At 47.8% G+C, this 10,212-nt stretch overlaps 1 protein-coding gene across 1 annotated transcript in view; it reads right to left on the bottom strand.

Moving 5' to 3' along the window:
* Window positions 1-5,135: 5,135 nt before the first annotated feature.
* Window positions 5,136-10,212, bottom strand: part of CELF4 (CUGBP Elav-like family member 4) — a 76,880-nt gene continuing 71,803 nt past the window's right edge. The window contains exon 11 of the mRNA XM_021716427.1: window positions 5,136-7,308. The gene's annotated coding sequence lies outside the window, so the exon portion shown is untranslated. The remainder of the gene's footprint in view (window positions 7,309-10,212) is intronic.

Genomic DNA, 10,212 nt, shown 5'->3' with positions numbered 1-10,212 from the left:
CTGTAATTCCGGCTACTCGGAAGGCTGAGGCAGAAGGATCGCCGGAACCCAGCAGGCGAGGCTGCGGTGGCCGGGAGCGGCCACTGCACTCCAGTCTGGGTGACAGAGTGAGACTTCAACTCAAAAAAAAAAAAAAGGAAATATATGAATATGTTAACTATTTTTTAAAATAGATAAAAACATTCTAAGTGCAAGGACCAAATTAGCATGTGGCCACAGCAGCCAGGACAGGATGGCCGCAGACAGCAGCAGACAGCAGCCGGGCCTGCTCCTGGGAAAGGTAGGGGCCACAGGAGCATCAGTGATCAGGGTCCCTGGAAGACAGCAGTGAGAGCCAGAGGTGTGCATACCTTGGCACAACAGGAATTCTCTGTGAGTGACACGAACTGACTGGACTTCCCAGAAAATGACTGAGAGTGGCTGGGCATCAAGTTCAAGCCTGCTTGGTTGGGAGGTGAATTGTCGATGGAATGGAATGAAGGAGGGGACAGGGGGGTCACAGCCTGAGTGATTCATCCTGAGCATCTACACTGGGAAAGAATTCACTTAGGTTATCCTTACATATGTGGTGGGGGGGTGCGCAGCTGGGTGCGACTGTGTCTCATTTGCTTCTCAACACTCTTGGGGGTGGCATTACCTCTATTTTAGAGATAAGGAAATTGAAGCCCAAAGAGGTTAAGTAACATTTCCAAAGTGAAGCTAGAAAGAACTGGGATTTGAACCCCGCCTGACCTCAAAGCCCATGCCTTCCTCACTGTGTCACATGATCTCTCCTTCCCCTCTCCCAATCTGGGCAAATCCTAAACTGCACAGAGGGTAGGCGCAGAGATGGATGTTCAGAGTCCCCTGGAGAGAGAAGTGGTGAAGCTAGTGGGAGGAAGGAGAAGCTGGGGTGATGCAGGGGAGCCTGGGGAGCTAGTACCAACTGACCAGGCTTCCACCCCTCACAAGCCAGGCCTTGGGCAACCAGGAGTGTTGAAGACTAGAGATGGGGGTGGTAATCAAAGGGAGGATTTGAGGAAGGAAGGGAGGACAGCTTAGGGAACTGGAGGGGGGTCAGGAGAGCGAGGAAACTGTAAAGCTGAAAACCTTATACTTGTAAACATTCATCAGTGGGAAGTGTTGGCTATACCCTTATTCCAAATGTGCTATTATTACTTGAAAAGCATTTCCAGGGCAGGCGCGGTGGCTCACATCTGTAATCCCAGCACCTCGAGAGGCTGAGGTGGGAGGATTCCTTGAGCCCAGGAGTTTGAGACCAGCCTAGACAACATGGTGAGACCTCACTGCTACAGAAAAATAAAAAAATTAGCTGATATGGTAGTGCACACCTGTAGTCCCAGCTACTCAGGAGGCTGAGGAGGAAGGATCACCTGAGCCCAGGAGGTGGAGGCTGTAGTGAGCTGTGATAGTACCACTGCACTCCAGTCTGGGCAACAGAGTGAGATCCCGACTCAGAAAGCATTTCCAGAACACCCACCTGGGACGTGCCTTCAGTTGCCTGTGATGTCCTTTCCTTAACTCATTCATTCATGCAGGCGAATTGATATCGACTGAATGTCTGATGGCCAGAATAGTCTGTTGATGGTGGTGCATCAATGGTAGCTAATCATTTTTGTTTGGGGGTGGATTCCATTTTAGAAAATAGCCAAATGGCATTCATGGTCAAGTGTGGGCTGGGCAGGTCGCCCTAAATTCACTGCCTGCATGCCCCTTACCCAGATGGGCAGAGTGGAGGATGTTCCTCTGGGCCCCACCAGTGTAATTTGGACCCTGGCCTGCAGGCCGTGCCAGGAGGAGCTGCAGCTTTACCCCGACCAGAAGTGATGCTGCTCGGAGAAGGAAAAAGGTCAGATCTTTAGAAAAACCCAGAAGGAGATGGGAACTATTAATGAAAGGTCCCAATAAGCATATTCTTCTAGGCCGGGTGTTCACACCTGTAATCTCAGCATTTAGGGAAGCTGAGGTGGGAGGACTGCTTGAGCCCACGAGTTGAAGACTAGCCTGGGCAGTATAGTGAGACCCTCTCTCTACAAAAAATTAGCCAGGCATGGTGGCATGTGCCTGTAGTACCAGCTACTTGGGAGGCTGAGGGGGGAGAATAGCCTGAGCCCAAGAGGTGGAGGCTGCAGTGAGCCATGACCATGCCACTGTACTCCAGCCTGGATGACAAAGTAAGACCCTGACTCAGACAAAACAAAACAAACATATTCTTTTCATATGACTCACAGGAAAAGGTGGGGAGATGGGAGAGAAGAAAAAAGAGAAGCTGTGGCAACCCAGGTACAGATGAAGAGCTGAAGGGTCTTTGAAAGTGCTGCTGGGAACCGGCCCTGTCACCCCAGGAGGTGCTGGAGAGAGACCTGGGGCTGACAGCCAGGAGCCAGTTCCACCTTGGGATGAGGAAAGGCCACGATGACCACAATCTCCCTGGGCTGTCGCAGCAAGGGGACAGCTGCCTGACAAGCCAGCGCCAGCCAGTAGACATCAGTGTGGCATAGAAAACATTGAGAGGAAACTGAGGCTACCAATGAATGACTTGCTGTCTAGGATTTCCCATGCTGATTAGGAGTTGATGTATGTAGAGGCTGGACCATGAGTACATGGAGATTCATGATGCAGTTATTACGCTGGAAATTAAGTTTTGAATAATAAACAAAAAGGTCTTTTACAAACAGGGGGCCCTGAAGGACCACATGCTGTAGGTAGGACAACAGCAGTGGGACACAAGCGGGAAGTGGGTGAGAGCCGTGTCTTGGGTTTTCCTACCACGGCCGATCAGGAGTTCTTAGCCGGGAGTGATGGCCAAGCTGCAGGGATCCTCAGGCCCCCCCAGTTGAGTGCCAAGTGGCCTGCTAGCTTTCAGGGAGTTTTCAAGGAATCTACAATTTTCCCCCAGAGGATAATGAACTGCATTCTCTCTTCAATGTGCTATGCATATATGAGTTACTGAGTATGTGATTTCTAACAAGAGTGTTTCTTTTCTAGAACTGGTATATTCGCACTTGGCTCTGATGTTTCCATCTTCCTCTTGGTCAACCATGCCCAGAAGAGGGGAAACTGGTCAGCCACTTCACTGCCCATCTCTCTGGTGGCAGCTCCCAGGGACCCACAGCCCTGAGCCCCAGTCCTTCAGTGGAGGTAGGGGAGGGCTCTGTCCCAGAGACAGAGGTTCACCATGGGAAGGCCGGTACAAAGAAACAGGAGAATGAGGCTGGGCGTGGTGGTCCATGCCAGTAACCCCAGCATTTTGGGAGTCTGAGACAATAGGACTGCTTAAACTCAGGAGTTTGAGACCAGCCTGAGCAACATAACAAGACCTCGTCTCTACAAAAAAAAATTTTTAAGTAGCTGGGTGTGGTGGTACATGCCCATAGTCCCAGCTACTTGGGAATCTGAGGCAGAAGGATCACCTGATCCCAGGAGGTTGAGGCTGCAGTGAGCTGTGATCATGCCACTGCACTCTAGCCTGGGAGACAGAGTGAGACCTCAACTCAAAAAAGAGGAGAGGTCTGGGAGGTCAGTTAGGGAATCTCTGTAGGGAGCTTCCTGGAGGATCTGAGAGTGACCGAGGGACCACGCGGAGGTGGTGTGGAGGTTGCCATACTCTGGCAGACTGGCTGGCTTTCAACTGCAAATATCCCACAGAAATCACAGTTTTGAATGGTGTGAGGTTCAAAACCTACAAACCCCCTTCTCATCCCCAGAGAATTCCTTGGAAAGCACCTTCCATTCCTCACAGGACAGTACAACACCCAGTCTCCACCCAGCCCCTTGAAGCCAGCTCTTATAAGAAGTCCAGCTCCCTGGAATGGACACCACAGACTGTCACCTGGACATGCAGCCTGGTGGGCAGAGCAGGGGATTAGTTTAGGGGGCTCAAGGGGGCTTCTCAGTCCCTCTTCTTGGACACATCTCCACATTTAGGTCAAGGCTTGAGGCCTGCCCTCCTTTGCTGATACTTGAAGGTCATTCTCTCCAGGCTAACACTCCATAGGCTAGTGTAGAAACATGGAGTTGGCCCAGGCACTGGGAAGAGAGACGGGCAGACAGGATGGAACATGGGGTCTGGCCATTGCTCTGTAGCTGGGCACTGAGCTCCGCTCTCTATCATCCGGGGACTGAAGCCATTTCCCACTCCTGCAGGAAGGAGGACACAGATGGATGAGCAGACAAAGACCCTAGTTCCCCAGGGCTCGTCTTCTGTCCCCAGGCACCTGAACTCACACAGCTTCCCACCCCTCTCCGGCTGCCCTGTGCTCTCAGCCTGGAGAGACAGAGACCTTTGGAGGAAGTCTGCCCACTCCTGGACCAGGCTGCAGGGCTGAAGGCCGGGGCTGAGGGACATGGTGAAAAGGTCCGTGCCAGGATGGAGCCTGAGGAAGGCAGGCACTGGTGTGCCTCTGCCTGGACATCTCCTCTTCTCCACGTCCTGGTTCACGCCCTTCCTCCTGTGGAGCCCTCTTCCCTCACCTGGGAATTCAGGCTCTGTGCATCTCTCTCCAGCTCATGTCCAGCCATAGGATGGGCAGCGCTCCAGAAACTCCCCAGGGCAAGGGTACACCTGCTCCTACACCTGTCCCCATAAGAACCCTGACTCTGAGGGCGTCACCTAGAATCCTGTTTTCTCCATCCAGGCAAACTGCTGGGACAGTGGGAGGTTGCATGCCCAGGAGCAAAATGCTCGGTTGCAGATTTGGGGGTGTGTCCTTACCCTTCCTCCCTGACTGTGGCCGCTTCCCTGCACTGCCTCTTTCCCCAAGGTGTCACACTGCCTCATCTGGGTGATGCTAGGTCTGCCTCCAGGTCTGGTGGCCTCAATGTCCTTTCTGTTCACTTTGGGCACTGTAGTCATCCCTGCCCAGGGACCCTGAAGAATGGCTTTGCAATAGGGATTTTCAGAGACACATACTAGTCCAGAGAGATTTTTCTTAGGGTGGAATAGAACCTCCTTTTATTGTTCCCATCACCTCCCACTCCTTGGAGTCCCACCCTGTGGAGGCTCAGAAGGAAGCCTGCAGGGCAGGCCCTGGAGCATATTCCAGAGAAGGAGCAGAGCTATTTCTAGCGGGCGATCCCTGGGCCATGAGGCACAGCTGGCCAGACTCCGAGAAGCACAGACCAAGGGAGAAGGATTTTTTTTTTTAAACTGTGCTTTATTTAGGGCTAAGCTGGAGAAAGCGTCATCCAATAGTTACAGAAGGTTACAAGGAGTTTTAGGGAGTTGAGTGTGAAAAGAGCAGTTGTACTGAACTGCAGCTGTTTTTTTTTTTTTACAACATCTGGACATCCTGAAAAGAGGAGTCAAGAGAAAGGAAAAGAAAAAAAATTTTAAAAACCAAAACTCAACAAAATCGACAGAAAAAAAGGAAAGGCCAGAGGCCAGAGAGGAACCGGAAGTTTGTTCTTCTAAAGGAAAAAAAATGGTTGGTCTGAGAGCCCCTGGCCTCCGGATGAACTGGATATCAGTGAGAAGGTCTCAGGGCAGAATGCCAACGCAAGTCTTCCCAAGGGTGCAAATAAATTATAATAAATATGTTATACTTTAAAATATATGTGTTCTTAAATAATCAGTGTTTTTTTCTGATTCTGAGTTTTTTTAAGCAATGTCTTTAACTGCTCTAAAGTCATTTACCAAAGATAAATATCGTGCTTTCATTAAATAGTTTTCCTTGTTTTTTTTCTCTATCATTACAATTAAAAGTCCTACAAAATATGCAAATTTATTTACAGAAAAACAGAGCCGGCATCATTTAAACATCCCTGTTTTTCAAAATTCCTTGTAAACAGTTTCAGAAATTCTTCAAAGATTGTTTATGTTTCTCTCTCTTTTGTTAAGGTTTTTGTGTGTGTGTGTGTTGTCTAGTTGTTTTAAGATGAAAGTTCCCAGTTCTCCCTTGCCCGGAAAGTCTCTGGAGCAAGCATGGAAGGCGAGTGAAGCGGAAGGTGTCGAGGGCCTGTGGACAGCGGGCGAGCGCGGCTCCCGGAGCGAAGCGAGGCGAGAGGGCAGCGGCCTGGGTGAGGCCCCTCCCGGCCGATGGCGCGGCCTCCACCGGTGATGAGTGGCCAGGAACCCGCGGGGTCTGCAGCGAGTCCGAGTCCAGCCTGGCCCTCGGGGACAGCGGCGTCCGGCAGCACTCGCGGGGAGAAGGGATCGATGCTCAGTCTAAACTCTACAAAAGTACAGTCCTACAACATCTGGGAGTTTTAGCAGGAACGCTAACTTCTATAGGTTTTTTTTTTTCCTTTTTTATTTTTATTTTTTTTATTTTTTGCTTTCCTCTAATTTTTCTTCTATTATATAGGTATTTTAAACTTTTCCTTTTTAAAATTCTGTACAACTATTATGATTTTAAGAGGGGGAAGAGTTAGAAGCATTTACAGACTTTTCACAACAATGACCTTGCCTTGGAAGTCCCTTTTTGTCGCCTCCTCGTTTTTGTGTCACACTTCACGGTTAACGAGTTTTAAGGTTTTTGTTGCTTTCCCCAAATATCCATCAAGTTGTTCCTCTCAACGGCTCCATCCAGACATATAATACAGAAAACCATAGGAAAGTGTCATAGACTTGGATGAGGGTAATCAAAGCGCCTCTCAAAGTATCAAAGAACTATTATCTTGCTGTTTTAAAAGCATTGAAGCATTATTTTTCCTTTTTTTGTGTTTTTTTGTGTTTTTTTGTTTTTTTTAATTTTTTATTACATTTTTCATAGAATCGCTCTAAGCTGTCTCAAGAACAGCTGTGAGGCAGGAATGAGGGTGTTCCTGCATTCCCCCTTGATTTGACATAGAGCTACACATCTGCGATAAAAAGTTTGGTCCTTTGGTCCCTAAATAGCTAAAGGAATGACAGATAGAGATGCTCAGCGGCCTCCCAGCCGCTCCCTGGGGACCAGGCCCCACCGCACCGCTTGCCCCAGCCTGCCTCAGGCGCCCACGGGCTGCAAAAGCCCCGGGATCGGTCAGCAGTGTCTCCTCCTATTCCCAGCCCTTCAGCCTCCCCGTTCGGTCGCATGTTATTTTGTTTTAAAGTTGCCTTTTGTGTGTGTGTGTTTTTTTTTTTCTCATTTTTCTTCATCATCTTCTTCTTCTTTATGTCATATATATTTTCCCCCAAACACGTGCCCTCTGAACTCCACAGACGCTATGCTTTCCTTGAAGAAATGTTACAGTCACACAGACAGTGTCTGGAGTCTTCAGCTTGATTGATATTGGCTGATATGTCAAAGATGTCATCCAACAGTTCTCATTTATAAATATATATAGAGAGAGGTTTGTTTTTTAATGTAGCCCGTTCAGCATCCTGCCCTAAAATGAAGAAAATCGGGGCTGATTAAGCCAAGAGGGAAAACACAAAATGCACCCAAACACCAATAGGAACCTGCCTCGGGGGTTAGGATGGGAGCTCTCAGGGGGATGGTGGGAGGGAAGGAAGAGAGACCGGTATGAGAATTAGTCATGATCATGATACATTAACAAGAAATATACTCTTCTCTTCAGAGTAGAAACCACAGGGAGGGTTAGTGGTGCTGGTGGTGGCTGGGGTTTCGTTGTTAGGAGAGGGGTCTCGATTTGGGTGGCTTTAGAGTTCTGGATTGGGAGACAGCTGGGTCGAAGGGAAGAATTTGGGAACGTGGGATGTGAATTCATAATTAGACTTGTCTCGGAGGGACCTAGCCCAGATACAATATGTATACAGAAGCCTAGCAAACAAGATAGCAGAAGTCCTGCAGCCTGGCCCACTCCTCCCCGGCTCAGGGAACAGAAGGAAGACAGACCCGCAAATTTTGTGGAATCCTCACCCAGCTTCCAGCCAACCACTTCTCTCCCCAGGCCCGTAACTATTTGCGAGGCTATGTATATATATGTATATCTGGATATATGTGTAGAATATATTCACCTGCACATATGTGGATAGACACGGATATGTGTGTATGTATATGCATATATACACACATACATACACATAATACTTTTCTCATACATGCCGGGGAATTTAGAGGAAATTCAGAACTTTCAAGGGCGTGGATGGGAACACCTAAGAGAGGTCAGAACAGATTTAATGATCAAACGTGAATAAATCAACTCAGGTCTCGAGTTTGTTTTGAAGGGTGACTTTTTGGTGTTTTGTTTTGCTTTTTAAAAAAATCATGATCTGACTAGAATCAGAAGGCGAATGCTTAATCATTGTGAATTAACAAATGAGACTCATCTGCATTCTAGCAAGCAGCTTCCACTTATACATGGGGGTGACTGGTTACATCGAGGAAGTTAGAACTGCAAAGCCCCCAGTGGTGGGGACAACGTCATGCGTATATCAATCCATGCTGGCAGGTTTTCACACTGTTGATTCAACAAACAGCAAACCGTACACAGCAGTCTAAACAATTACAACACCAAAGAAAATAATAATAAAATCAAAAAACACTTGTCAAGGACCCTTTTTCAGTTGTAAACAAAAAGGTGCATTTTGCTTTTGTCACTACTATTTCTTCCAAACCAACCAAAAAAAGCCCCCCGAGTCCCCAGTCCCCAGACCCCCCTCCCCACATCGAATTTAGCAGAAGTGGCTATGATACAAACCTTCAAATTGTTAACGGGCTCTCTCTCAGAGGCCTCTGGCTTTGTACACTAGTTTTTTGGTTTAGAATTTTTTTTTTTATCATTCTGTTACTGTAGATATTTTGGTTTTTGTTTTTGCTTTTTTTTTTTTTTCCCTTTGAAGTGAGATTGAAAATAGCCTAACTGGAAAAAGACCAGACCTAGAAAAGTGTCAATTGAAAAAGGCCCCCAAATTTCTAGAAAAAAATAAAATCACAATATTTTCAAGTGCAAGTAAATCAACCACGCATAGATTTTTAAAGATGTTTTCCTTATTTTTAAGAAAAAAAAATAATGGTTTGCACAGGTCAATGATCCCATGTTTGATAATTCAGGAATTCATTTTTATTTTGACTAATTTTTTTGGTACTTTTGTTTTGTTTTTTTTCTCTATGTGACATCTAGAGAAGCATAAAAAAACGCTGAACAAGAAAAACCAAACAACAGAAAGTAAAACCACTGCAAGCACCAAGAACGAAACGAAAATGAGCACAGCAAAAAAGATTGTGGCAGCACAAAAGTCAAGAAAATGCACGTGTGATCATGACTGGCCAATCATCAACTGATACAACATCCAAGAAAAACGCTCCAATCACAGCACCTCCACGAAACTTGACGGCAATTGTCATGCAACCGATTCTTAGCCTTGTTACATGACGCCATCATGTCACACTGTGAACTTTGAGTTGATTTGAACTTACGGATGGGGGACTTTTCTCCACTCTCATGTGATTACGTGAACTTTATTCCTAGCTCAGCGCGAGACTGTGGTGGATTTGACTGGCCCTGGTTGGGTTGTTGGAATTTGATTGAATGACAAAAGAAGAAAAGATTTATATATATATTTATATATGTAGAGAGAGAGAGAGAGAGAAAGAGAGAGAGGACAAGAGAGTGTAGGGGGGAGGAAGCAGGGGCGGGGCGGGTGGGGTTGGGGAGTGTGGGAGGGTAGGGAGGGTGGGTTGCAGGTGAAGGAGGGCAAGGAAGAAGTTAAACAAAATTAAAAGGAAAAATATTTATACAGCACCAGACCACAGCATCAATTTAAAAGCTCGGATGAGAGAATAGCAGAGTCAAATCATAAGAGAACCGAAAGGAACTCAAAGTATGGAGGAAGCCAGCAGACAAACATGGGCACGTCAACACACACACACAATTATACACACACGGTTGTTTATGCAGACACATGATACACTGTGAACAGAAGCAGAACCTCACACAGGGCCACTAAGGGCATCCATCATGCGTTGGGGAGGGGGGCGTGGGCGGTTTGGCGAGGGGGGGCCAGAAAAAAATCAAACAGCCCCTCAAACCACTGTGGCCGGCAGACAGTTGTGGGGAGCACACTCTCTGGCTTTCATCACCCCTCATTCCTTCTCTCTCCCCCAGGTGTGGAGTGCTCCTCACCTCCCCAGCTCTCTGCAGCTGCAGCCTGCAGGCCATAGGGGAAGGCTGTCCAGGTGGCCCTGCGTGGCGTGGTAGGTCACAGGCTGGCTAAGGTGGCTGCAGTGTCCCTGTACAGCCCACGCCGACAGCAGCTCAGCCCTCCCTCCTTGTGGGTCCACCCTGGTCTCCCTCTGAGAGGAGGCTGCCTCTAGGCTGCCCCCCCCC

This window comes from Carlito syrichta, unplaced genomic scaffold, assembly GCF_000164805.1.
Source record: "Carlito syrichta isolate Samal-C Ts95f unplaced genomic scaffold, Tarsius_syrichta-2.0.1 Scaffold308812, whole genome shotgun sequence".
Classification (NCBI taxonomy): Eukaryota; Metazoa; Chordata; class Mammalia; order Primates; family Tarsiidae; genus Carlito; species Carlito syrichta.
This window is presented reverse-complemented; position numbering and strand designations above follow the sequence as displayed.